General features: G+C 49.9%; 1 long non-coding RNA gene across 1 annotated transcript; it reads right to left on the bottom strand.

The window, feature by feature from the left end:
* Positions 1-813: 813 nt before the first annotated feature.
* LOC136374828 (uncharacterized) lies at positions 814-26,109 on the bottom strand. The gene is made up of 3 exons (XR_010745981.1): positions 26,016-26,109; positions 22,948-23,013; positions 814-905 (listed from the first exon to the last, which is right to left on the bottom strand). It is a non-coding gene; the product is annotated as an uncharacterized lncRNA (long non-coding RNA).

Here is a 26,109-nt window from a genome sequence, read left to right on the forward strand (position 1 = left end):
CTGGAATTCCCATTTTTTTTTCCCCTGGAATTCGCTTTTTTCCCCCCCTGAAATTCCCATTTTTTTGTCCTTGGAATTCCCGTTTTTTCCCCCTGGAATTCGCTTTTCTAAATTCTCCAAGGAATTCCCTTGAAAGCCCTCGAATTCCCTTTTAAATCTCCGGAATCCCCGTTAAATCCCTGAAATACCTTTGAAATCCCTGAAATTCCCTTTTTTTTTTAACTTGGAATTCCCGTTTTCCCCCTGGAATTACCATTTTTCCCCAGGAATTCCCTTTTTTTTCCCCCGCAATTCAGATTTTTTCCCCAGGAATTCGCTTTTTTTCCCCCTGAAATTCCCATTTTTTTTCCCCCCTGGAATTACCATTTTTTTCCCCTGGAAATCCCGGTTTTTTCCCCCTGAAATTCCCAATTTTTTCCCCTGGAATTCCCGTTTTTTTCCCCTGGAATTCCCTTTTTTTTCCCCCTGAAATTCACAATTTTTTCCCATGGAATTCCCTTTTTTTTTTTCACCTGGCATTCCCTTTCTTTTCCCCCTGGAAATCCCATTTTTTTTCCTCTGAAATGCCCATTTTCCCCCTGGAAATCCCATTTTTTTTCCCTGGAATTCCCGTTTTTTTCCCTCTGGAATTCCCATTTTTCCCCTAGAATTCGCTATTTATCCCCCCTGGAATTCCCTTTTTTCCCCTGAAATTCCCATTTTTTTTCCCTGGAATTCCCTTTTTCCCCCTGAAATTCCTGGGGTTTTTTCCCCTGAAATCCCCATTTTCCCCTGAAATTCCCGTTTTTCCTCTGGCTTTCACTCACTCACAAATCCCGTAGCCCCTCCTCTGGCCCCGGCTCCAGTGGCACTTGTAGCAGTCGTAACGATCCCGGGAATTCCGCGGGACCAGCGAGATCCCAAACCTGCCACCGAAAGGTCACCACGGGAAAGGTCACCAATGGAAAGGTCACCATGGGAGAGGTCACCACGGGAAAGGTCACCATTGGAAAGGTCACCATGGGAAAGGTCACCACGGGAAAGGTCACCACGGGAAAGGTCACCACGGGAAAGGTCACCATGGGAAAGGTCACCATTGGAAAGGTCACCATTGGAAAGGTCACCATTGGAAAGGTCACCACGAGAAAGGTCACCACGGGAAAGGTCACCATGGGAAAGGTCACCACGGGAAAGGTCACCATTGGAAAGGTCACCATGGGAAAGGTCACCACGGGAAAGGTCACCACGAGAAAGGTCACCATGGGAAAGGTCACCACGGGAAAGGTCACCATTGGAAAGGTCACCATGGGAAAGGTCACCACGAGAAAGGTCACCACGGGAAAGGTCACCATTGGAAAGGTCACCATTGGAGAGGTCACCACGGGAAAGGTCACCACGGGAAAGGTCACCGTGGGAAAGGTCACCATTGGAAATGTCACCACGGGAAAGGTCACCACGGGAAAGGTCACCATGGGAAAGGTCACCATGGGAAAGGTCACCATTGGAAAGGTCACCATTGGAAAGGTCACCATGGGAAAGGTCACCATGGGAAAGGTCACCACGGGAAAGGTCACCCCGGGAAAGGTCACCATTGGAAATGTCACCATGGGAAAGGTCACCACGGGAAAGGTCACCATGGGAAAGGTTACCATGAGAAATGTCACCATGGGAAAGGTCACCATGGGAAAGGTCACCATGAGAAATGTCACCACGGGAAAGGTCACCATGGGAAAGGTCACCACGGGAAAGGTCACCATGGGAAAGGTCACCACGGGAAAGGTCACCGTGGGAAAGGTCACCATGGGAAAGGTCACCATTGGAAAGGTCACCATTGGAAAGGTCACCATTGGAAAGGTCACCACGGGAAAGGTGACCAATGGAAAGGTCACCATGGGAAAGGTCACCATGGGAAAGGTCACCATGGGAAAGGTCACCACGGGAAAGGTCACCACAGGAAAGGTCACCACGGGAAAGGTCACCATGGGAAAGGTCACCATGGGAAAGGTCACCATTGGAAGGTCACCACGGGAAAGGTCACCATTGGAAAGGTCACCATGGGAAAGGTCACCATTGGAAAGGTCACCATGGGAAAGGTCACCACGGGAAAGGTCACCACGGGAAAGGTCACCATGGGAAAGGTCACCACGGGAAAGGTCACCACAGGAAAGGTCACCACGGGAAAGGTCACCATGGGAAAGGTCACCATGGGAAAGGTCACCATTGGAAGGTCACCACGGGAAAGGTCACCATTGGAAAGGTCACCATGGGAAAGGTCACCATTGGAAATGTCTCCATGGGAAAGGTCACCATGGGAAAGGTCACCATGGGAAAGGTCACCATTGGAAAGGTCACCATGGGAAAGGTCACCATGGGAAAGGTCACCATTGGAAAGGTCACCATGGGAAAGGTCACCACGGGAAAGGTCACCACGGGAAAGGTCACCATGGGAAATGTCACCAAGGGAAATGTCACCAAGGGAAAGGTCACCATTGGAAAGGTCACCAAGGGAAAGGTCACCATGGGAAAGGTCACCATGGGAAAGGTCACCACGGGAAAGGTCACCACGGGAAAGGTCACCACGGGAAAGGTCACCATGGGAAATGTCACCAAGGGAAATGTCACCAAGGGAAAGGTCACCATGGGAAAGGTCACCACGGGAAAGGTCACCACGGGAAAGGTCACCATTGGAAAGGTCACCACGGGAAAGGTCACCACGGGAAAGGTCACCATTGGAAAGGTCACCATGGGAAAGGTCACCATGGGAAAGGTCACCATTGAAAGGTCACCGCGGGAAAGGTCACCAAGGGAAAGGTCACCACGGGAAAGGTCACCATTGGAAATGTCACCATGGGAAAGGTCACCACGGGAAAGGTCACCATTGGAAAGGTCACCATTGGAAATGTCACCATGGGAAAGGTCACCCCGGGAAAGGTCACCATTGGAAATGTCACCATGGGAAAGGTCACCACGGGAAAGGTCACCATTGGAAAGGTCACCATTGGAGAGGTCACCACGGGAAAAGGTCACCATTGGAAAGGTCACCATTGGAAAGGTCACCACGGGAAAGGTCACCACGGGAAAGGTCACCGTGGGAAAGGTCACCATTGGAAAGGTCACCACGGGAAAGGTCACCACGGGAAAGGTCACCATGGGAAAGGTCACCACGGGAAATGTCACCACGGGAAAGGTCACCATGGGAAAGGTCACCATGGGAAAGGTCACCATGGGAAATGTCACCACGGGAAAGGTCACCATGGGAAAGGTCACCATGGGAAAGGTCACCATTGGAAAGGTCACCATTGGAAAGGTCACCACGGGAAAGGTCACCACGGGAAAGGTCACCCCGGGAAAGGTCACCATGGGAAAGGTCACCATGAGAAATGTCACCACGGGAAAGGTCACCATGGGAAATGTCACCATGGTAAAGGTCACCATGGGAAAGGTCACCACGGGAAAGGTCACCATGGGAAAGGTCACCATTGGAAATGTCACCACGGGAAAGGTCACCACGGGAAAGGTCACCATGGGAAAGGTCACCATGGGAAATGTCACCATGGTAAAGGTCACCATGGGAAAGGTCACCACGGGAAAGGTCACCACGGGAAAGGTCACCATGGGAAAGGTCACCATTGGAAATGTCACCACGGGAAAGGTCACCACGGGAAAGGTCACCATGGGAAAGGTCACCATGGGAAATGTCACCATGGTAAAGGTCACCATGGGAAAGGTCACCACGGGAAAGGTCACCACGGGAAAGGTCACCAATGGAAAGGTCACCATTGGAAAGGTCACCACGGGAAAGGTCACCACGGGAAAGGTCACCATGGGAAAGGTCACCAAGGGAAAGGTCACCACGGGAAAGGTCACCACGGGAAAGGTCACCACGGGAAAGGTCACCACGGGAAAGGTCACCATTGGAAAGGTCACCAAGGGAAAGGTCACCACGGGAAAGGTCACCATTGGAAAGGTCACCACGGGAAAGGTCACCATGGGAAATGTCTCCATGGGAAAGGTCACCATGGGAAAGGTCACCACGGGAAAGGTCACCATTGAAAGGTCACCGCGGGAAAGGTCACCACGGGAAAGGTCACCATTGGAAAGGTCACCAAGGGAAAGGTCACCATGGGAAAGGTCACCACGGGAAAGGTCACCACGGGAAAGGTCACCATTGAAAGGTCACCATTGAAAGGTCACCACGGGAAAGGTCACCATTGGAAAGGTCACCATTGGAAAGGTCACCATTGGAAGGTCACCACGGGAAAGGTCACCATGGGAAAGGTCACCAATGGAAAGGTCACCATGGGAAAGGTCACCATGGGAAAGGTCACCATGGGAAATGTCACCATGGTAAAGGTCACCATGGGAAAGGTCACCACGGGAAAGGTCACCATGGGAAAGGTCACCATTGGAAAGGTCACCATGGGAAAGGTCACCACGGGAATTGTCACCATGGGAAAGGTCACCATTGGAAAGGTCACCATGGAAAGGTCACCAAGGGAAAGGTCACCATTGGAAAGGTCACCATGGGAAAGGTCACCATTGGAAAGGTCACCACGGGACAGGTCACCATTGGAAATGTCACCATGGGAAAGGTCACCATGGGAAAGGTCACCAATGGAAAGGTCACCATTGGAAAGGTCACCACGGGAAAGGTCACCACGGGAAAGGTCACCACGGGACAGGTCACCATTGGAAATGTCACCATGGGAAAGGTCACCATGGGAAATGTCACCACGGGAAATGTCACCACGGGAAAGGTCACCACAGGAAAGGTCACCATGGGAAAGGTCACCATTGGAAAGGTCACCATGGGAAAGGTCACCACGGGACAGGTCACCATTGGAAATGTCACCATGGGAAAGGTCACCACGGGAAAGGTCACCATTGGAAAGGTCACCATGGGAAAGGTCACCATGGGAAAGGTCACCAATGGAAAGGTCACCATTGGAAAGGTCACCACGGGAAAGGTCACCACGGGACAGGTCACCATTGGAAATGTCACCATGGGAAAGGTCACCACGGGAAAGGTCACCATTGGAAAGGTCACCACGGGAAAGGTCACCACGGGACAGGTCACCATTGGAAAGGTCACCATTGGAAAGGTCACCATTGGAAGGTCACCATGGGAAAGGTCACCACGGGAAATGTCACCATGGGAAAGTTCACCATGGGAAAGGTCACCACGGGAAAGGTCACCACGGGAAAGGTCACCACGGGAAAGGTCACCATGGGAAAGGTCACCATTGGAAAGGTCACCACGGGAAAGGTCACCATGGGAAAGGTCACCATTGGAAAGGTCACCAATGGAAAGGTCACCATGGGAAAGGTCACCATGGGAAAGGTCACCATGGGAAAGGTCACCATTGGAAAGGTCACCAATGGAAAGGTCACCATGGGAAAGGTCACCATTGGAAAGGTCACCAATGGAAAGGTCACCATGGGAAAGGTCACCATGGGAAAGGTCACCATGAGAAATGTCACCATGGGAAAGGTCACCACGGGAAAGGTCACCATTGGAAAGGTCACCATTGGAAAGGTCACCACGGGAAAGGTCACCACGGGAAAGGTCACCACGGGAAAGGTCACCATTGGAAAGGTCACCACGGGAAAGGTCACCATTGGAAATGTCACCATTGGAAATGTCACCATGGGAAAGGTCACCACGGGAAAGGTCACCATGGGAAAGGTCACCATGGGAAAGGTCACCATGGGAAAGGTCACCATTGGCAAGGTCACCATGGGAAAGGTCACCATGGGAAAGGTCACCATTGGAAAGGTCACCATTGGAAAGGTCACCATTGGAAAGGTCACCACGAGAAAGGTCACCACGGGAAAGGTCACCACGGGAAAGGTCACCATTGGAAAGGTCACCATGGGAAAGGTCACCACGGGAAAGGTCACCATTGGAAAGGTCACCATGGGAAAGGTCACCACGAGAAAGGTCACCATGGGAAAGGTCACCACGAGAAAGGTCACCACGGGAAAGGTCACCATTGGAAAGGTCACCATTGGAGAGGTCACCACGGGAAAGGTCACCATTGGAAAGGTCACCATTGGAAAGGTCACCATGGGAAAGGTCACCACGGGAAAGGTCACCGTGGGAAAGGTCACCATTGGAAATGTCACCACGGGAAAGGTCACCACGGGAAAGGTCACCATGGGAAAGGTCACCATGGGAAAGGTCACCATTGGAAAGGTCACCATTGGAAAGGTCACCACGGGAAAGGTCACCACGGGAAAGGTCACCCCGGGAAAGGTCACCATTGGAAATGTCACCATGGGAAAGGTCACCACGGGAAAGGTCACCAATGGAAAGGTCACCATGGGAAAGGTCACCACGGGAAAGGTCACCATGGGAAAGGTTACCATGAGAAATGTCACCATGGGAAAGGTCACCAATGGAAAGGTCACCATGGGAAAGGTCACCACGGGAAAGGTCACCATGAGAAATGTCACCACGGGAAAGGTCACCATGGGAAATGTCACCATGGTAAAGGTCACCATGGGAAAGGTCACCACGGGAAAGGTCACCGTGGGAAAGGTCACCACGGGAAAGGTCACCGTGGGAAAGGTCACCATGGGAAAGGTCACCATTGGAAGGTCACCACGGGAAAGGTCACCATTGGAAAGGTCACCATGGGAAAGGTCACCATTGGAAATGTCTCCATGGGAAAGGTCACCATGGGAAAGGTCACCATGGGAAAGGTCACCATTGGAAAGGTCACCATGGGAAAGGTCACCACGGGAAAGGTCACCACGGGAAAGGTCACCATGGGAAATGTCACCAAGGGAAATGTCACCATGGGAAAGGTCACCACGGGAAAGGTCACCACGGGAAAGGTCACCATTGGAAAGGTCACCACGGGAAAGGTCACCATTGGAAAGGTCACCACAGGAAAGGTCACCACGGGAAAGGTCACCACGGAAAAGGTCACCAAGGGAAAGGTCACCATTGGAAAGGTCACCAAGGGAAAGGTCACCATGGGAAAGGTCACCACGGGAAAGGTCACCACGGGAAAGGTCACCATTGGAAAGGTCACCACGGGAAAGGTCACCATTGAAAGGTCACCGCGGGAAAGGTCACCAAGGGAAAGGTCACCATTGGAAATGTCACCATGGGAAAGGTCACCATTGAAAGGTCACCGCGGGAAAGGTCACCAAGGGAAAGGTCACCATTGGAAATGTCACCATGGGAAAGGTCACCCCGGGAAAGGTCACCATTGGAAATGTCACCATGGGAAAGGTCACCACGGGAAAGGTCACCATTGGAAAGGTCACCATGGGAAAGGTCACCACGAGAAAGGTCACCACGGGAAAGGTCACCATTGGAAAGGTCACCATTGGAGAGGTCACCACGGGAAAGGTCACCATTGGAAAGGTCACCATTGGAAAGGTCACCACGGGAAAGGTCACCACGGGAAAGGTCACCGTGGGAAAGGTCACCATTGGAAAGGTCACCACGGGAAAGGTCACCACGGGAAAGGTCACCATGGGAAAGGTCACCACGGGAAATGTCACCACGGGAAAGGTCACCATGGGAAAGGTCACCATGGGAAATGTCACCACGGGAAAGGTCACCATGGGAAAGGTCACCATGGGAAAGGTCACCATTGGAAAGGTCACCATTGGAAAGGTCACCACGGGAAAGGTCACCACGGGAAAGGTCACCCCGGGAAAGGTCACCATGGGAAAGGTCACCATGAGAAATGTCACCACGGGAAAGGTCACCATGGGAAATGTCACCATGGTAAAGGTCACCATGGGAAAGGTCACCACGGGAAAGGTCACCATGGGAAAGGTCACCATGGGAAAGGTCACCATTGGAAATGTCACCACGGGAAAGGTCACCACGGGAAAGGTCACCACGGGAAAGGTCACCACGGGAAAGGTCACCATGGGAAAGGTCACCATTGGAAATGTCACCACGGGAAAGGTCACCACGGGAAAGGTCACCATTGGAAAGGTCACCATGGGAAAGGTCACCACGGGAAAGGTCACCACGGGAAAGGTCACCATTGAAAGGTCACCGCGGGAAAGGTCACCATTGGAAAGGTCACCATTGGAAAGGTCACCATTGGAAGGTCACCATTGGAAGGTCACCACGGGAAAGGTCACCATGGGAAAGGTCACCACGGGAAAGGTCACCACGGGAAAGGTCACCATGGGAAAGGTCACCATTGGAAAGGTCACCACGGGAAAGGTCACCATTGGAAAGGTCACCATTGGAAAGGTCACCATGGGAAAGGTCACCATGGGAAAGGTCACCATTGAAAGGTCACCGCGGGAAAGGTCACCATTGGAAAGGTCACCATTGGAAAGGTCACCATGGGAAAGGTCACCATTGAAAGGTCACCACGGGAAAGGTCACCATTGGAAAGGTCACCATTGGAAAGGTCACCATTGGAAAGGTCACCACGGGAAAGGTCACCATTGGAAAGGTCACCATTGGAAAGGTCACCACGGGAAAGGTCACCACGGGAAAGGTCACCATGGGAAAGGTCACCATGGGAAAGGTCACCATTGGAAAGGTCACCATGGGAAAGGTCACCATGGGAAAGGTCACCATTGGAAAGGTCACCATTGGAAAGGTCACCATGGGAAAGGTCACCATGGGAAAGGTCACCACGGGAAAGGTCACCATTGAAAGGTCACCGCGGGAAAGGTCACCACGGGAAAGGTCACCATTGGAAAGGTCACCAAGGGAAAGGTCACCATGGGAAAGGTCACCACGGGAAAGGTCACCACGGGAAAGGTCACCATTGAAAGGTCACCATTGAAAGGTCACCACGGGAAAGGTCACCATTGGAAAGGTCACCATTGGAAAGGTCACCATTGGAAGGTCACCACGGGAAAGGTCACCATGGGAAAGGTCACCAATGGAAAGGTCACCATGGGAAAGGTCACCATGGGAAAGGTCACCATGGGAAATGTCACCATGGTAAAGGTCACCATGGGAAAGGTCACCACGGGAAAGGTCACCATGGGAAAGGTCACCATTGGAAAGGTCACCATGGGAAAGGTCACCACGGGAATTGTCACCATGGGAAAGGTCACCATTGGAAAGGTCACCATGGAAAGGTCACCAAGGGAAAGGTCACCATTGGAAAGGTCACCATGGGAAAGGTCACCATTGGAAAGGTCACCACGGGACAGGTCACCATTGGAAATGTCACCATGGGAAAGGTCACCATGGGAAAGGTCACCAATGGAAAGGTCACCATTGGAAAGGTCACCACGGGAAAGGTCACCACGGGAAAGGTCACCACGGGACAGGTCACCATTGGAAATGTCACCATGGGAAAGGTCACCATGGGAAATGTCACCACGGGAAATGTCACCACGGGAAAGGTCACCACAGGAAAGGTCACCATGGGAAAGGTCACCATTGGAAAGGTCACCATGGGAAAGGTCACCACGGGACAGGTCACCATTGGAAATGTCACCATGGGAAAGGTCACCACGGGAAAGGTCACCATTGGAAAGGTCACCATGGGAAAGGTCACCATGGGAAAGGTCACCAATGGAAAGGTCACCATTGGAAAGGTCACCACGGGAAAGGTCACCACGGGAAAGGTCACCACGGGACAGGTCACCATTGGAAAGGTCACCATTGGAAAGGTCACCATTGGAAGGTCACCATGGGAAAGGTCACCATGGGAAAGGTCACCAATGGAAAGGTCACCATGGGAAAGGTCACCACGGGAAATGTCACCATGGGAAAGTTCACCATGGGAAAGGTCACCACGGGAAAGGTCACCACGGGAAAGGTCACCACGGGAAAGGTCACCATGGGAAAGGTCACCATTGGAAAGGTCACCACGGGAAAGGTCACCATGGGAAAGGTCACCATTGGAAAGGTCACCAATGGAAAGGTCACCATGGGAAAGGTCACCATGGGAAAGGTCACCATGGGAAAGGTCACCATTGGAAAGGTCACCAATGGAAAGGTCACCATGGGAAAGGTCACCATTGGAAAGGTCACCAATGGAAAGGTCACCATGGGAAAGGTCACCATGGGAAAGGTCACCATGAGAAATGTCACCATGGGAAAGGTCACCACGGGAAAGGTCACCATTGGAAAGGTCACCATTGGAAAGGTCACCACGGGAAAGGTCACCACAGGAAAGGTCACCACGGGAAAGGTCACCATTGGAAAGGTCACCACGGGAAAGGTCACCATTGGAAATGTCACCATTGGAAATGTCACCATGGGAAAGGTCACCACGGGAAAGGTCACCATGGGAAAGGTCACCATGGGAAAGGTCACCATGGGAAAGGTCACCATTGGCAAGGTCACCATGGGAAAGGTCACCATGGGAAAGGTCACCATTGGAAAGGTCACCATTGGAAAGGTCACCATTGGAAAGGTCACCACGAGAAAGGTCACCACGGGAAAGGTCACCACGGGAAAGGTCACCATTGGAAAGGTCACCATGGGAAAGGTCACCACGGGAAAGGTCACCATTGGAAAGGTCACCATGGGAAAGGTCACCACGGGAAAGGTCACCACGGGAAAGGTCACCATTGGAAAGGTCACCATTGGAAAGGTCACCACGGGAAAGGTCACCATGGGAAAGGTCACCACGAGAAAGGTCACCATGGGAAAGGTCACCACGAGAAAGGTCACCACGGGAAAGGTCACCATTGGAAAGGTCACCATTGGAGAGGTCACCACGGGAAAGGTCACCATTGGAAAGGTCACCATTGGAAAGGTCACCATGGGAAAGGTCACCACGGGAAAGGTCACCGTGGGAAAGGTCACCATTGGAAATGTCACCACGGGAAAGGTCACCACGGGAAAGGTCACCATGGGAAAGGTCACCATGGGAAAGGTCACCATTGGAAAGGTCACCATTGGAAAGGTCACCACGGGAAAGGTCACCACGGGAAAGGTCACCCCGGGAAAGGTCACCATTGGAAATGTCACCATGGGAAAGGTCACCACGGGAAAGGTCACCAATGGAAAGGTCACCATGGGAAAGGTCACCACGGGAAAGGTCACCATGGGAAAGGTTACCATGAGAAATGTCACCATGGGAAAGGTCACCAATGGAAAGGTCACCATGGGAAAGGTCACCACGGGAAAGGTCACCATGAGAAATGTCACCACGGGAAAGGTCACCATGGGAAATGTCACCATGGTAAAGGTCACCATGGGAAAGGTCACCACGGGAAAGGTCACCGTGGGAAAGGTCACCACGGGAAAGGTCACCGTGGGAAAGGTCACCATGGGAAAGGTCACCATTGGAAGGTCACCACGGGAAAGGTCACCATTGGAAAGGTCACCATGGGAAAGGTCACCATTGGAAATGTCTCCATGGGAAAGGTCACCATGGGAAAGGTCACCATGGGAAAGGTCACCATTGGAAAGGTCACCATGGGAAAGGTCACCACGGGAAAGGTCACCACGGGAAAGGTCACCATGGGAAATGTCACCAAGGGAAATGTCACCATGGGAAAGGTCACCATTGGAAAGGTCACCACAGGAAAGGTCACCACGGGAAAGGTCACCACGGAAAAGGTCACCAAGGGAAAGGTCACCATTGGAAAGGTCACCATGGGAAAGGTCACCACGGGAAAGGTCACCACGGGAAAGGTCACCATTGGAAAGGTCACCACGGGAAAGGTCACCACGGGAAAGGTCACCATTGGAAAGGTCACCATGGGAAAGGTCACCATTGAAAGGTCACCGCGGGAAAGGTCACCAAGGGAAAGGTCACCATTGGAAATGTCACCATGGGAAAGGTCACCCCGGGAAAGGTCACCATTGGAAATGTCACCATGGGAAAGGTCACCACGGGAAAGGTCACCATTGGAAAGGTCACCATGGGAAAGGTCACCACGAGAAAGGTCACCACGGGAAAGGTCACCATTGGAAAGGTCACCATTGGAGAGGTCACCACGGGAAAGGTCACCACGGGAAAGGTCACCATTGGAAAGGTCACCATTGGAAAGGTCACCACGGGAAAGGTCACCACGGGAAAGGTCACCGTGGGAAAGGTCACCATTGGAAAGGTCACCACGGGAAAGGTCACCACGGGAAAGGTCACCATGGGAAAGGTCACCACGGGAAATGTCACCACGGGAAAGGTCACCATGGGAAAGGTCACCATGGGAAATGTCACCACGGGAAAGGTCACCATGGGAAAGGTCACCATGGGAAAGGTCACCATTGGAAAGGTCACCATTGGAAAGGTCACCACGGGAAAGGTCACCATGGGAAAGGTCACCATGGGAAAGGTCACCATGGTAAAGGTCACCATGGGAAAGGTCACCACGGGAAAGGTCACCATGGGAAAGGTCAGAATGGGAAAGGTCACCATGGGAAATGTCACCATGGTAAAGGTCACCATTGGAAATGTCACCACGGGAAAGGTCACCACGGGAAAGGTCACCACGGGAAAGGTCACCACGGGAAAGGTCACCATGGGAAAGGTCACCATTGGAAATGTCACCACGGGAAAGGTCACCACGGGAAAGGTCACCATTGGAAAGGTCACCATGGGAAAGGTCACCACGGGAAAGGTCACCACGGGAAAGGTCACCATTGAAAGGTCACCGCGGGAAAGGTCACCACGGGAAAGGTCACCATTGAAAGGTCACCACGGGAAAGGTCACCATTGGAAAGGTCACCATTGGAAAGGTCACCATTGGAAGGTCACCATTGGAAGGTCACCACGGGAAAGGTCACCATGGGAAAGGTCACCACGGGAAAGGTCACCACGGGAAAGGTCACCATGGGAAAGGTCACCATTGGAAAGGTCACCACGGGAAAGGTCACCATTGGAAAGGTCACCATTGGAAAGGTCACCATGGGAAAGGTCACCATGGGAAAGGTCACCATTGAAAGGTCACCGCGGGAAAGGTCACCATTGGAAAGGTCACCATTGGAAAGGTCACCATGGGAAAGGTCACCATTGAAAGGTCACCACGGGAAAGGTCACCATTGGAAAGGTCACCATTGGAAAGGTCACCATTGGAAAGGTCACCACGGGAAAGGTCACCATTGGAAAGGTCACCATTGGAAAGGTCACCACGGGAAAGGTCACCACGGGAAAGGTCACCATGGGAAAGGTCACCATGGGAAAGGTCACCATTGGAAAGGTCACCATGGGAAAGGTCACCATGGGAAAGGTCACCATTGGAAAGGTCACCATTGGAAAGGTCACCATGGGAAAGGTCACCATGGGAAAGGTCACCACGGGAAAGGTCACCACGGGAAAGGTCACCACGGGAAAGGTCACCATTGGAAAGGTCACCACGGGAAAGGTCACCACGGGAAAGGTCACCATGGGAAAGGTCACCATTGGAAAGGTCACCACGGGAAAGGTCACCATTGGAAAGGTCACCATTGGAAAGGTCACCATGGGAAAGGTCACCATGGGAAAGGTCACCACGGGAAAGGTGAGGATGGGAAAGGTCACCATTGGAAAGGTCAGGATGGGAAAGGTCACCATTGGAAAGGTCACCACGGGAAAGGTCACCATTGGAAAGGTCACCATTGGAAAGGTCACCATGGGAAAGGTCACCATGGGAAAGGTCACCACGGGAAAGGTCACCATGGGAAAGGTCACCATGGGAAAGGTCACCACGGGAGAGGTCCCCATTGGAAAGGTCACCACGGGAAAGGTCACCATGGGAAAGGTCACCATTGGAAAGGTCACCACGGGAAAGGTCACCATTGGAAAGGTCACCATTGGAAAGGTCACCACGGGAAAGGTCACCATGGGAAAGGTCACCACTGGAAAGGTCACCGTGGGAAAGGTCACCATGGGAAAGGTCACCATGGGAAAGGTCACCATGGGAAAGGTCACCATTGGAAAGGTCACCACGGGAAAGGTCACCATGGGAAAGGTCACCACTGGAAAGGTCACCACGGGAAAGGTCACCATGGGAAAGGTCACCACTGGAAAGGTCACCGTGGGAAAGGTCACCATGGGAAAGGTCACCATGGGAAAGGTCACCATGGGAAAGGTCACCATAGGAAAGGTCACCATTGGAAAGGTCACCATGGGAAAGGTCACCACGGGAAAGGTCACCATGGGAAAGGTCACCATTGGAAAGGTCACCACGGGAAAGGTCACCACGGGAAAGGTCACCACGGGAAAGGTCACCATGGGAAAGGTCACCATTGGAAAGGTCACCACGGGAAAGGTCACCACGGGAAAGGTCACCATGGGAAAGGTCACCATTGGAAAGGTCACCATTGGAAAGGTCACCATTGGAAAGGTCACCACGGGAAAGGTCACCATGGGAAAGGTCACCATGGGAAATGTCACCACGGGAAATGTCACCACGGGAAAGGTCACCATTGGAAAGGTCACCATGGGAAAGGTCACCACGGGAAAGGTCACCATGGGAAAGGTCACCATGGGAAAGGTCACCATGGGAAAGGTCACCATGGGAAAGGTCACCATTGGAAAGGTCACCACGGGAAAGGTCACCACGGGAAAGGTCACCATGGGAAAGGTCACCATGGGAAATGTCACCACGGGAAATGTCACCACGGGAAAGGTCACCATTGGAAAGGTCACCATGGGAAAGGTCACCATTGGAAAGGTCAGGATGGGAAAGGTCACCATGGGAAAGGTCACCACGGTAAAGGTCACCATGGGAAAGGTCACCATGGGAAAGGTCACCATGGGAAAGGTCACCATTGGAAAGGTCACCACGGGAAAGGTCACCACGGGAAAGGTCACCACGGGAAAGGTCACCACGGGAAAGGTCACCATTGGAAAGGTCACCATTGGAAATGTCACCATTGGAAAGGTCACCACGGGAAAGGTCACCAATGGAAAGGTCACCATGGGAAAGGTCACCATGGGAAAGGTCACCACGGGAAAGGTCACCATGGGAAAGGTCACCATTGGAACGGTCACCATTGGAAAGGTCACCATTGGAAAGGTCACCACGGGAAAGGTCACCATGGGAAAGGTCACCATGGGAAAGGTCACCATTGGAAAGGTCACCATTGGAAAGGTCACCACGGGAAAGGTCACCATGGGAAAGGTCACCATGGGAAAGGTCACCACGGGAAAGGTCACCATTGGAACGGTCACCATTGGAAAGGTCACCATTGGAAAGGTCACCACGGGAAAGGTCACCACGGGAAAGGTCACCACGGGAAAGGTCACCATGGGAAAGGTCACCACGGGAAAGGTCACCACGGGAAAGGTCACCATTGGAAAGGTCACCATTGGAAAGGTCACCATGGGAAAGGTCACCATGGGAAAGGTCACCATTGGAAAGGTCACCATTGGAAAGGTCACCATGGGAAAGGTCACCACGGGAAAGGTCACCACGGGAAAGGTCACCATTGGAAAGGTCACCATTGGAAAGGTCACCATGGGAAAGGTCACGACGGGAAAGGTCACCATTGGAAAGGTCACCAAGGGAAAGGTCACCTTTGGAAAGGTCACCTTTGGAAAGGTCACCACGGGAAAGGTCACCATGGGAAAGGTCACCACGGGAAAGGTCACCAATGGAAAGGTCACCACGGGAAAGGTCACCACGGGAAATGTCACCATTGGAAAGGTCACCATTGGAAAGGTCACCGTTGGAAAGGTCACCATTGGAAAGGTCACCATGGGAAATGTCACCACGGGAAAGGTCACCATTGGAAAGGTCACCATGGGAAAGGTCACCAAGGGAAAGGTCACCATGGGAAAGGTCACCACGGGAAAGGTCACCACGGGAAAGGTCACCATTGAAAGGTCACCGCGGGAAAGGTCACCACGGGAAAGGTCACCATTGGAAAGGTCACCATTGGAAAGGTCACCATTGGAAGGTCACCATTGGAAGGTCACCACGGGAAAGGTCACCATGGGAAAGGTCACCACGGGAAAGGTCACCACGGGAAAGGTCACCATTGGAAAGGTCACCACGGGAAAGGTCACCATTGGAAAGGTCACCATTGGAAAGGTCACCATGGGAAAGGTCACCATGGGAAACGTCACCATTGAAAGGTCACCGCGGGAAAGGTCACCATTGGAAAGGTCACCATTGGAAAGGTCACCATGGGAAAGGTCACCATTGAAAGGTCACCACGGGAAAGGTCACCATTGGAAAGGTCACCATTGGAAAGGTCACCATTGGAAAGGTCACCACGGGAAAGGTCACCATTGGAAAGGTCACCATTGGAAAGGTCACCACGGGAAAGGTCACCACGGGAAAGGTCACCATGGGAAAGGTCACCATGGGAAAGGTCACCATTGGAAAGGTCACCATGGGAAAGGTCACCACGGGAAAGGTCACCATGGGAAAGGTCACCATTGGAAAGGTCACCATTGGAAAGGTCACCATGGGAAAGGTCACCATGGGAAAGGTCACCACGGGAAAGGTCACCACGGGAAAGGTCACCATGGGAAAGGTCACCATGGGAAAGGTCACCACGGGAAAGGTCACCATTGGAAAGGTCACCACGGGAAAGGTCACCACGGGAAAGGTCACCATGGGAAAGGTTACCATGAGAAATGTCACCATGGGAAAGGTCACCATGGGAAAGGTCACCATGGGAAATGTCACCATGGGAAAGGTCACCATTGGAAAGGTCACCACGGGAAAGGTCACCATTGGAAAGGTCACCATTGGAAAGGTCACCATGGGAAAGGTCACCATGGGAAAGGTCACCACGGGAAAGGTGAGGATGGGAAAGGTCACCATTGGAAAGGTCAGGATGGGAAAGGTCACCATTGGAAAGGTCACCACGGGAAAGGTCACCATTGGAAAGGTCACCATTGGAAAGGTCACCATGGGAAAGGTCACCATGGGAAAGGTCACCACGGGAAAGGTCACCATGGGAAAGGTCACCATGGGAAAGGTCACCACGGGAGAGGTCCCCATTGGAAAGGTCACCACGGGAAAGGTCACCATGGGAAAGGTCACCATTGGAAAGGTCACCACGGGAAAGGTCACCACGGGAAAGGTCACCATTGGAAAGGTCACCAAGGGAAAGGTCACCACGGGAAAGGTCACCATTGGAAAGGTCACCACGGGAAAGGTCACCACGGGAAAGGTCACCATGGGAAAGGTCACCATGGGAAAGGTCACCACGGGAAAGGTCACCATGGGAAAGGTCACCACTGGAAAGGTCACCGTGGGAAAGGTCACCATGGGAAAGGTCACCATGGGAAAGGTCACCACGGGAAAGGTCACCATGGGAAAGGTCACCATGGGAAAGGTCACCACGGGAAAGGTCACCATAGGAAAGGTCACCATTGGAAAGGTCACCATGGGAAAGGTCACCATGGGAAAGGTCACCATAGGAAAGGTCACCATTGGAAAGGTCACCATGGGAAAGGTCACCATGGGAAAGGTCACCATAGGAAAGGTCACCATTGGAAAGGTCACCATGGGAAAGGTCACCACGGGAAAGGTCACCATGGGAAAGGTCACCATTGGAAAGGTCACCACGGGAAAGGTCACCACGGGAAAGGTCACCATGGGAAAGGTCACCATTGGAAAGGTCACGATTGGAAAGGTCACCATTGGAAAGGTCACCACGGGAAAGGTCACCATGGGAAAGGTCACCATGGGAAATGTCACCACGGGAAATGTCACCATGGGAAAGGTCACCATGGGAAAGGTCACCACGGGAAAGGTCACCATGGGAAAGGTCACCATGGGAAAGGTCACCACGGGAAAGGTCACCAATGGAAAGGTCACCATTGGAAAGGTCACCACGGGAAAGGTCACCATGGGAAAGGTCACCACGGGAAAGGTCACCACGGGAAAGGTCACCATGGGAAAGGTCACCGTGGGAAAGGTCACCATGGGAAAGGTCACCATTGGAAAGGTCACCACGGGAAAGGTCACCATGGGAAAGGTCACCATTGGAAAGGTCACCATTGGAAAGGTCACCATTGGAAAGGTCACCACGGGAAAGGTCACCATGGGAAAGGTCACCATGGGAAATGTCACCACGGGAAATGTCACCACGGGAAAGGTCACCATTGGAAAGGTCAGGATGGGAAAGGTCACCATGGGAAAGGTCACCATTGGAAAGGTCAGGATGGGAAATGTCACCATGGGAAAGGTCACCATTGGAAAGGTCAGGATGGGAAAGGTCACCATGGGAAAGGTCACCACGGGAAAGGTCACCAATGGAAAGGTCACCATGGGAAAGGTCACCACGGGAAAGGTCACCACGGGAAAGGTCACCATGGGAAAGGTCACCATTGGAAAGGTCACCATTGGAAAGGTCACCACGGGAAAGGTCACCATGGGAAAGGTCACCATGGGAAAGGTCACCATTGGAAAGGTCACCATTGGAAAGGTCACCACGGGAAAGGTCACCATGGGAAAGGTCACCATGGGAAAGGTCACCACGGGAAAGGTCACCATTGGAACGGTCACCATTGGAAAGGTCACCATTGGAAAGGTCACCACGGGAAAGGTCACCAAGGGAAAGGTCACCACGGGAAAGGTCACCATGGGAAAGGTCACCACGGGAAAGGTCACCACGGGAAAGGTCACCATTGGAAAGGTCACCATTGGAAAGGTCACCATGGGAAAGGTCACCATGGGAAAGGTCACCATTGGAAAGGTCACCATTGGAAAGGTCACCATGGGAAAGGTCACCACGGGAAAGGTCACCATGGGAAAGGTCACCACGGGAAAGGTCACCACGGGAAAGGTCACCATGGGAAGGTCACCATTGGAAAGGTCACCATTGGAAAGGTCACCAAGGGAAAGGTCACCTTTGGAAAGGTCACCTTTGGAAAGGTCACCACGGGAAAGGTCACCATGGGAAAGGTCACCACGGGAAAGGTCACCAATGGAAAGGTCACCACGGGAAAGGTCACCACGGGAAATGTCACCATTGGAAAGGTCACCATTGGAAAGGTCACCGTTGGAAAGGTCACCATTGGAAAGGTCACCATGGGAAATGTCACCACGGGAAAGGTCACCATTGGAAAGGTCACCATGGGAAAGGTCACCACGGGAAAGGTCACCATGGGAAAGGTCACCACGGGAAAGGTCACCACGGGAAATGTCACCATGGTAAAGGTCACCATGGGAAAGGTCACCATTGGAAAGGTCACCATTGGAAAGGTCACCACGGGAAAGGTCACCATGGGAAAGGTCACCATGGGAAAGGTCACCATTGGAAAGGTCACCATTGGAAAGGTCACCACGGGAAAGGTCACCATTGGAAGGTCACCACGGGAAAGGTCACCATGGGAAAGGTCACCATTGGAAAGGTCACCATGGGAAAGGTCACCATGGGAGAGGTCACCATTGGAAAGGTCACCATGGGAAAGGTCACCACGGGAAAGGTCACCATTGGAAAGGTCACCATGGGAAAGGTCACCATTGGAAGGTCACCACTGGAAAGGTCACCATGGGAAAGGTCACCACTGGAAAGGTCACCATTGGAAATGTCACCACGGGAAAGGTCACCACGGAAAAGGTCACCATGGGAAAGGTCACAATGGGAAAGGTCACCATTGGAAAGGTCACCATTGGAAAGGTCACCATTGGAAAGGTCACCACGGGAAAGGTCACCACGGGAAAGGTCACCACGGAAAAGGTCACCATGGGAAAGGTCACAATGGGAAAGGTCACCATTGGAAATGTCACCATTGGAAAGGTCACCACGGAAAAGGTCACCATGGGAAAGGTCACCACGAGAAAGGTCACCATTGGAAAGGTCACCATGGGAAAGGTCACCACGGGAAAGGTCACCACGGGGAAGGTCACCTTAGGAAAGGTCACCACGGGAAAGGTCACCACGGGAAAGGTCACCATGGGAAAGGTCACCATGGGAAAGGTGACCATGGGAAAGGTCACCATGGGAAAGGTCACCATTGGAAAGGTCACCACGGGAAATGTCACCACTGGAAAGGTCACCATGGGAAAGGTCACCACGGGAAAGGTCACCACTGGAAAGGTCACCATGGGAAAGGTCACCATGGGAAAGGTCACCGTGGGAAAGGTCACCATTGGAAAGGTCACCACGGGAAAGGTCACCATGGGAAAGGTCACCACGGGAAAGGTCACCACGGGAAAGGTCACCATGGGAAAGGTCACCATGGGAAAGGTCACCATGGGAAAGGTCACCATTGGAAAGGTCACCACGGGAAAGGTCACCACGGGAAAGGTCACCATTGGAAATGTCACCATTGGAAAGGTCACCACGGGAAAGGTCACCATTGGAAAGGTCACCACGGGAAAGGTCACCACAGGAAAGGTCACCATTGGAAAGGTCACCACGGGAAAGGTCACCACGGGAAAGGTCACCACGGGAAAGGTCACCACGGGAAAGGTCACCATGGGAAAGGTCACCACGGGAAAGGTCACCACGGGAAAGGTCACCATTGGAAAGGTCACCATTGGAGAGGTCACCACGGGAAAGGTCACCATGGGAAAGGTCACCATGGGAAAGGTCACCACGGGAAAGGTCACCACGGGAAAGGTCACCATTGGAAAGGTCACCACGGGAAAGGTCACCACGGGAAAGGTCACCATGGGAAAGGTCACCACGGGAAAGGTCACCATTGGAAAGGTCACCATTGGAAAGGTCACCACGGGAAAGGTCACCGTGGGAAAGGTCACCGTGGGAAAGGTCACCATGGGAAAGGTCACCATGGGAAAGGTCACCATTGGAAAGGTCACCACGGGAAAGGTCACCACGGGAAAGGTCACCATGGGAAAGGTCACCACGGGAAAGGTCACCATTGGAAAGGTCACCATTGGAAAGGTCACCACGGGAAAGGTCACCATGGGAAAGGTCACCATGGGAAAGGTCACCACGGGAAAGGTCACCACGGGAAAGGTCACCATGGGAAAGGTCACCACGGGAAAGGTCACCACGGGAAAGGTCACCGTGGGAAAAGTCACCGTGGGAAAGGTCACCACGGGAAAGGTCACCATTGGAAAGGTCACCACGGGAAAGGTCACCACGGGAAAGGTCACCATTGGAAAGGTCACCACGGGAAAGGTCACCATGGGAAAGGTCACCACGGGAAAGGTCACCACGGGAAAGGTCACCATTGGAAAGGTCACCATTGGAAATGTCACCATTGGAAAGGTCACCATTGGAAAGGTCACCATTGGAAAGGTCACCACGGGAAATGTCACCATGGGAAAGGTCACCATGGGAAATGTCACCACGGGAAATGTCACCATGGGAAAGGTCACCATGGGAAAGGTCACCATTGGAAAGGTCACCAAAGGAAAGGTCACCACGGGAAAAACCAACACAGAAAATGGCGACTCCATGGTGCGGATGAAGTTAAAAATCCGGTTCAGTTCAGTTTTGGATGGACGTTTTCTTTCCGTAAAAACTCCTCGTTTCAGGAGATTTATAAAAGGATTTATTTTATTGAAGAAACTTCCTGGGAATAAATTTCCCAAGATTTTGGGATCTGGGATCAGGACATTTCCCTTTTTCCCGAGGCTTATCCACGCTCCCAGTTAATTTTAATATTCCCATCATTTATTGTTATATTACTGATATTATTTATTATTACATCCTTATTCAGTTTAATATTCATATTTTGATATTCATATTTTAATATTTCCCCTTTTCCCGAGGCTTACCTGTGCTCCCAGATTATTTTAATATTCACATTATTTATTATCATATTACTTACATTATTTATTAGTCTATTAATATTCATTTTAATTTACTATTTTAGTATTTCCATTTAACGTTAATAATTCAATATTAATTCTAAAATACTAATATTTTAATATGAACATTTTTGTATTTCCCATTTCCCCAGGGCTCACCCGTGCTCCCAGTTTATTTTAATATAAAATTTTATATTAATATCAATATTTTAATATTAATATTTCCTGTTTTCCCCAAAGTTTACCCATGTTCCCAGTTGATTTTATTATCAATATTTTAATAATAATAATAATATTTTAATATGAACATTTTTATATTTCCCATTTCCCCAAGGCTCACCCGTGCTCCCACTTAATTTTAATATCAATATTTTAATATTAATATTTCCTGTTTTCCCCAGGGTTTACCCATGTTCCCAGTTAATTTTATTATCAATATTTAATAATAATAATAATAATAATAATAATAATAATAATAATAATAATAATAATTTAATAATAATACATTGACATTTCCCATTTCTCCAAGGCTCACCCGTGCTCCCAGTTAATTTTAATATCAATATTTTTATATTAATATTTCTCATTTTCCTCAAGGCTTACCTGTGCTCCCAGTTAATGTTATTATCAATATTTTAATAATAATAATAATAATAATAATAATAATAATAATAATAATAATAATATTTTAATATTAATACGTTGACATTTTCCATTTCTCCAAGGCTCACCTGTGCTCCCAGTTTAATATTAATATTTTATTATTAATACTTTAATAGTAATTTTTTATATTAATATTTTAAGATGAATACTTTAACATTTCCCATTTCCCCAGGGCTCACCCGTGCTCCCAGTTAATTTTATTATCCTTATTTTATCATTAATATTTTAATAATAATAATTTCCCATTTCCCCAGGGCTCACCCGTGCTCCCTGTTTATTTTATTATCATTATTTTATCAATAATATTTAACATTAATAATTTCCCCAGGGCTCACCCGTGCTCCCAGTTAATTTTATTATCAATATTTTAACACTAATATTTAACATTAATAATTTCCCCAGGGCTCACCCGTGCTCCCAGTTAATTTTATTATCCTTATTTTATCATTAATATTTTAATAATAATAATTTCCCATTTCCCCAGGGCTCACCCGTGCTCCCAGTTAATTTTATTATCATTATTTTATCAATAATATTTTAACATTAATACTTTCCCATTTCCCCAGGGCTCACCCGTGCTCCCAGTTAATTTTATTATTAATATTTTAACAATAATATTTAACATTAATAATTTCCCCAGGGCTCACCCGTGCTCCCAGTTTATTTTATTATCATTATTTTATCATTAATATTTTAATAATAATAATTTCCCATTTCCCCAGGGCTCACCCGTGCTCCAGGCCCTCCCGGAAATCCCCGACGTGGTTCCGTCCGTCGTGCCATTTCAGCGTCCCCCTGGAAGCCAAAGATTTCTCTCAGTTCCCAGCGGCGGCTCAAACCCAGCGGAATTTTTAGGAAATGGAGCTCTGAGCGTGGGGGAGGTGCCCTCGGGATCGGCTTTTTCCCAAATTCCATTCCCACATTTTAGGGCAAAAAAACCCACAACCCCCCGAAAATTCCTCGGAGGAACAAAGAGATAAAAGGCACCTCCAGGCCTTGGTTTGCTGGGATTTAATCCCAGAATGTTTAATGATTTAATCCGAAGGTGTTTTAAGATTTAATCCCGTCATATTTCGTATTTAATCCCATAATGTTTCAAATTTAATCGCATAATGTTTATTTAATCCCATATGTTTAATTCCATAATGTTTAATTATTTAATCCCATAATGTTTCCTATTTAATTCCATGGTTTTCATTTAATCTCACCATGCTTCATATTGAATCCCATCATGTTTCATATTTAATCCCATCATGGTTAATTATTTAATCCCGTAATGTTTCCTATTTAATTCCATGGTTTTCATTTAATCTCACCATGCTTCATATTGAATCCCATCTTGATTCATATTGAATCCCATCATGTTTCATATTTAATGCCATAATGTTTCATTATTTAATCCCGTAATGTTTCCTATTTAATTCCACGTTTTTGATTTAATCTCATCATGTTTCATATTTAATCCCATAATGGTTAATTATTTAATCCCATAATATTTAATTATTTAATCCCATAATATTTAATGATTTAATCCCATAATGTTTAATTATTTAATCCCATAATATTTAATTATTTAATCCCATAATGTTTAATTATTTAATCCCGTAATGTTTAATTATTTAATCCCATAATGTTTTTCCTGCTCTGGGCTGAGTAGGAAGGATCCATTCCATTCCCTAAGCCCAAAAGTATTTTCTGGAGGTGCTGATTCGTGCCCTTAGGACCTGGCAGGTCCTAAATGAAATCCCTGAATTAATGACAACTAATTAATGGCCACGGGGACGCCTCAGCCTGGAATTCCAGGCACTGGGAGAACAGAGAGGAGGAGCGGCCCCAATTCCAGGAATTCCATGAATTCTGTGTTTTGTGGGGGCTGGAAAAGGGATTTCAGGAGGTGACAACAGAGCGGGAGAATGATGATTAAACCGTCCTTCATCATCATTCATCATTCATCATCATCATAAAAAGAAGAAGAGCTGGCAATGGTCGATGATGATGATGATGATGATGATGATGATGAAGAAATTCCTGCCCAACTCCGGAGTGTAATTCCAGGCACTGGGAGAACAGAGAAGAGGAGCAGCCCCAATTCCAGGAATTCCATGAATTCTGTGTTTTGTGGCGGCCGGAAAAGGGATTTCAGGAGGCGACAACGGAGCTGGGAGAATGATGATGATGAAATCATTCTTCTTCATCCTCATCATCATCATCATCATCAGAGCTGGGAATGGTCGATGATGATGAAATTCCTGACAAAGTCTGGAGTGAAATTCCAGGCACTGGGAAAACAGGGAGGAGGAGCGGCCCAAATTCCATGAATTCTGTGTTTTGTGGGGGCTGGAAAAGGGATTTCAGGAGGTGACACCGGAGCTGGGAATGGTTGATGATGATGATGATGATGATGATGATGAAATTCCTGCCCGGCCGTGCCCAGGTCTGCAGAAATTTCTGTCCCTCCCGTTCTCCCACTCCACCCACAGCCAGCGAGAGCTTCAATTCCGGCCTCATCCCATCCCTGAACATTCCCAAACCAGACACAAAATCCCGGCGTGGTTCGGGTTGGAAAGACCTTGGAAGGATCGAAAAATCACTTTAAGACATTTCCCTACGAATAAATTCCCGTAGATTTGAGGAGCTGGGATCTGGCCTTGGACAGTTCCAGAGATTTCAGTTTCTCTGGGAATTCCATGCCAGGCTTTAACCCAAACCTGCCCTGGTTTGACGGGAGATGGCGAAATCCCAAAACCGTGACGAGTTGTTTGACTTTCACCGCCCGGGTTGTTGTTCCCAACGCCCCCAGGGGAGCGGCTCTTCCAGCTTCTCCTGAGGATTGCTGGGACACGTCTGGAATTTCCATGTTTGAATTCCAGAGGATTGCTGGGACACGTCTGGAATTTCACTGGTTGAATTCCAGAGGATTGCTGGGACACGTCTGGAATTTCACTGTTTGAATTCCAGAGGATTGCTGGGACACGTCTGGAATTTCACTGGTTGAATTCCAGAGGATTGCTCGGACACATTCCAAATTCCAACATTTCAATTCTAAAGCTCAGACGTGTTTGAAATTTCCATATTTGGATTCCAGAGGTGGGACGCATTTTGAAATTTCGATAATTAAATTCCAGAGGGTATCTGGGACGCGTCTGAAATTCCCGTATTTCAATTCCCCGGAAGAGCTGGGGCCGTGTCCTGGAGCAGCACCAAAGGAGCGTTTCAGGAAGGCACAGCCCCGTCTCTTCCATGGAATATTCTGGATTCCCTTTGGGATTTGGGGTTGGAACTGGATTTAAATCCCTTCCAAGCAATTTTTAATTCCAGATTCTTTCGTGATTTTAAGGCTCTCTCTCGGTCTCCCTCCATCCTTCTTGATTCCAGAGCAAACTGGGTAAAACCCACGGAAAATCAAATTTCCCAAAGTTTTGGTGGCTGAGGAGCTCGCTCATAATTCCGGGTTTCTTCCCAAAAAAATCCCTTATCCTATATCCTATATCCAAAATATTTTGAGGTTTGCTCTCTTTTCTACATCTATGGTCTATATCAGTATTTTATATCTATATCAATATATCCATATCAATATATTTATATCAATAGATCTCTATGCTCTCTCTTTTCTATCCTATATCCAAAAAATCCTAATCCAAAACCTGGAGAAGTTTGGGTTGACCTTGGAGATCCATCCCAACCTTCATGGAACCTCCATGCCAACAATTCCATCCTTATTCCCACTTGGAAAAGAGGCCCAAAAGTCACTTCCAACCCCATTCCCGCTCGGCCAAGGTGTCCGGAATGTTCCTTACTTGCCGTGGGGCTTCCCCAGGAGCCACTCTCCCTCGTAGGTGGCGCCCTGGAGCCGGCCCTCGGCGCGGAAGGCGTAGGAGAAGAACCTCCGGG

This window comes from Sylvia atricapilla, unplaced genomic scaffold (genome assembly GCF_009819655.1).
Source record: "Sylvia atricapilla isolate bSylAtr1 unplaced genomic scaffold, bSylAtr1.pri scaffold_146_arrow_ctg1, whole genome shotgun sequence".
NCBI lineage: Eukaryota > Metazoa > Chordata > Aves > Passeriformes > Sylviidae > Sylvia > Sylvia atricapilla.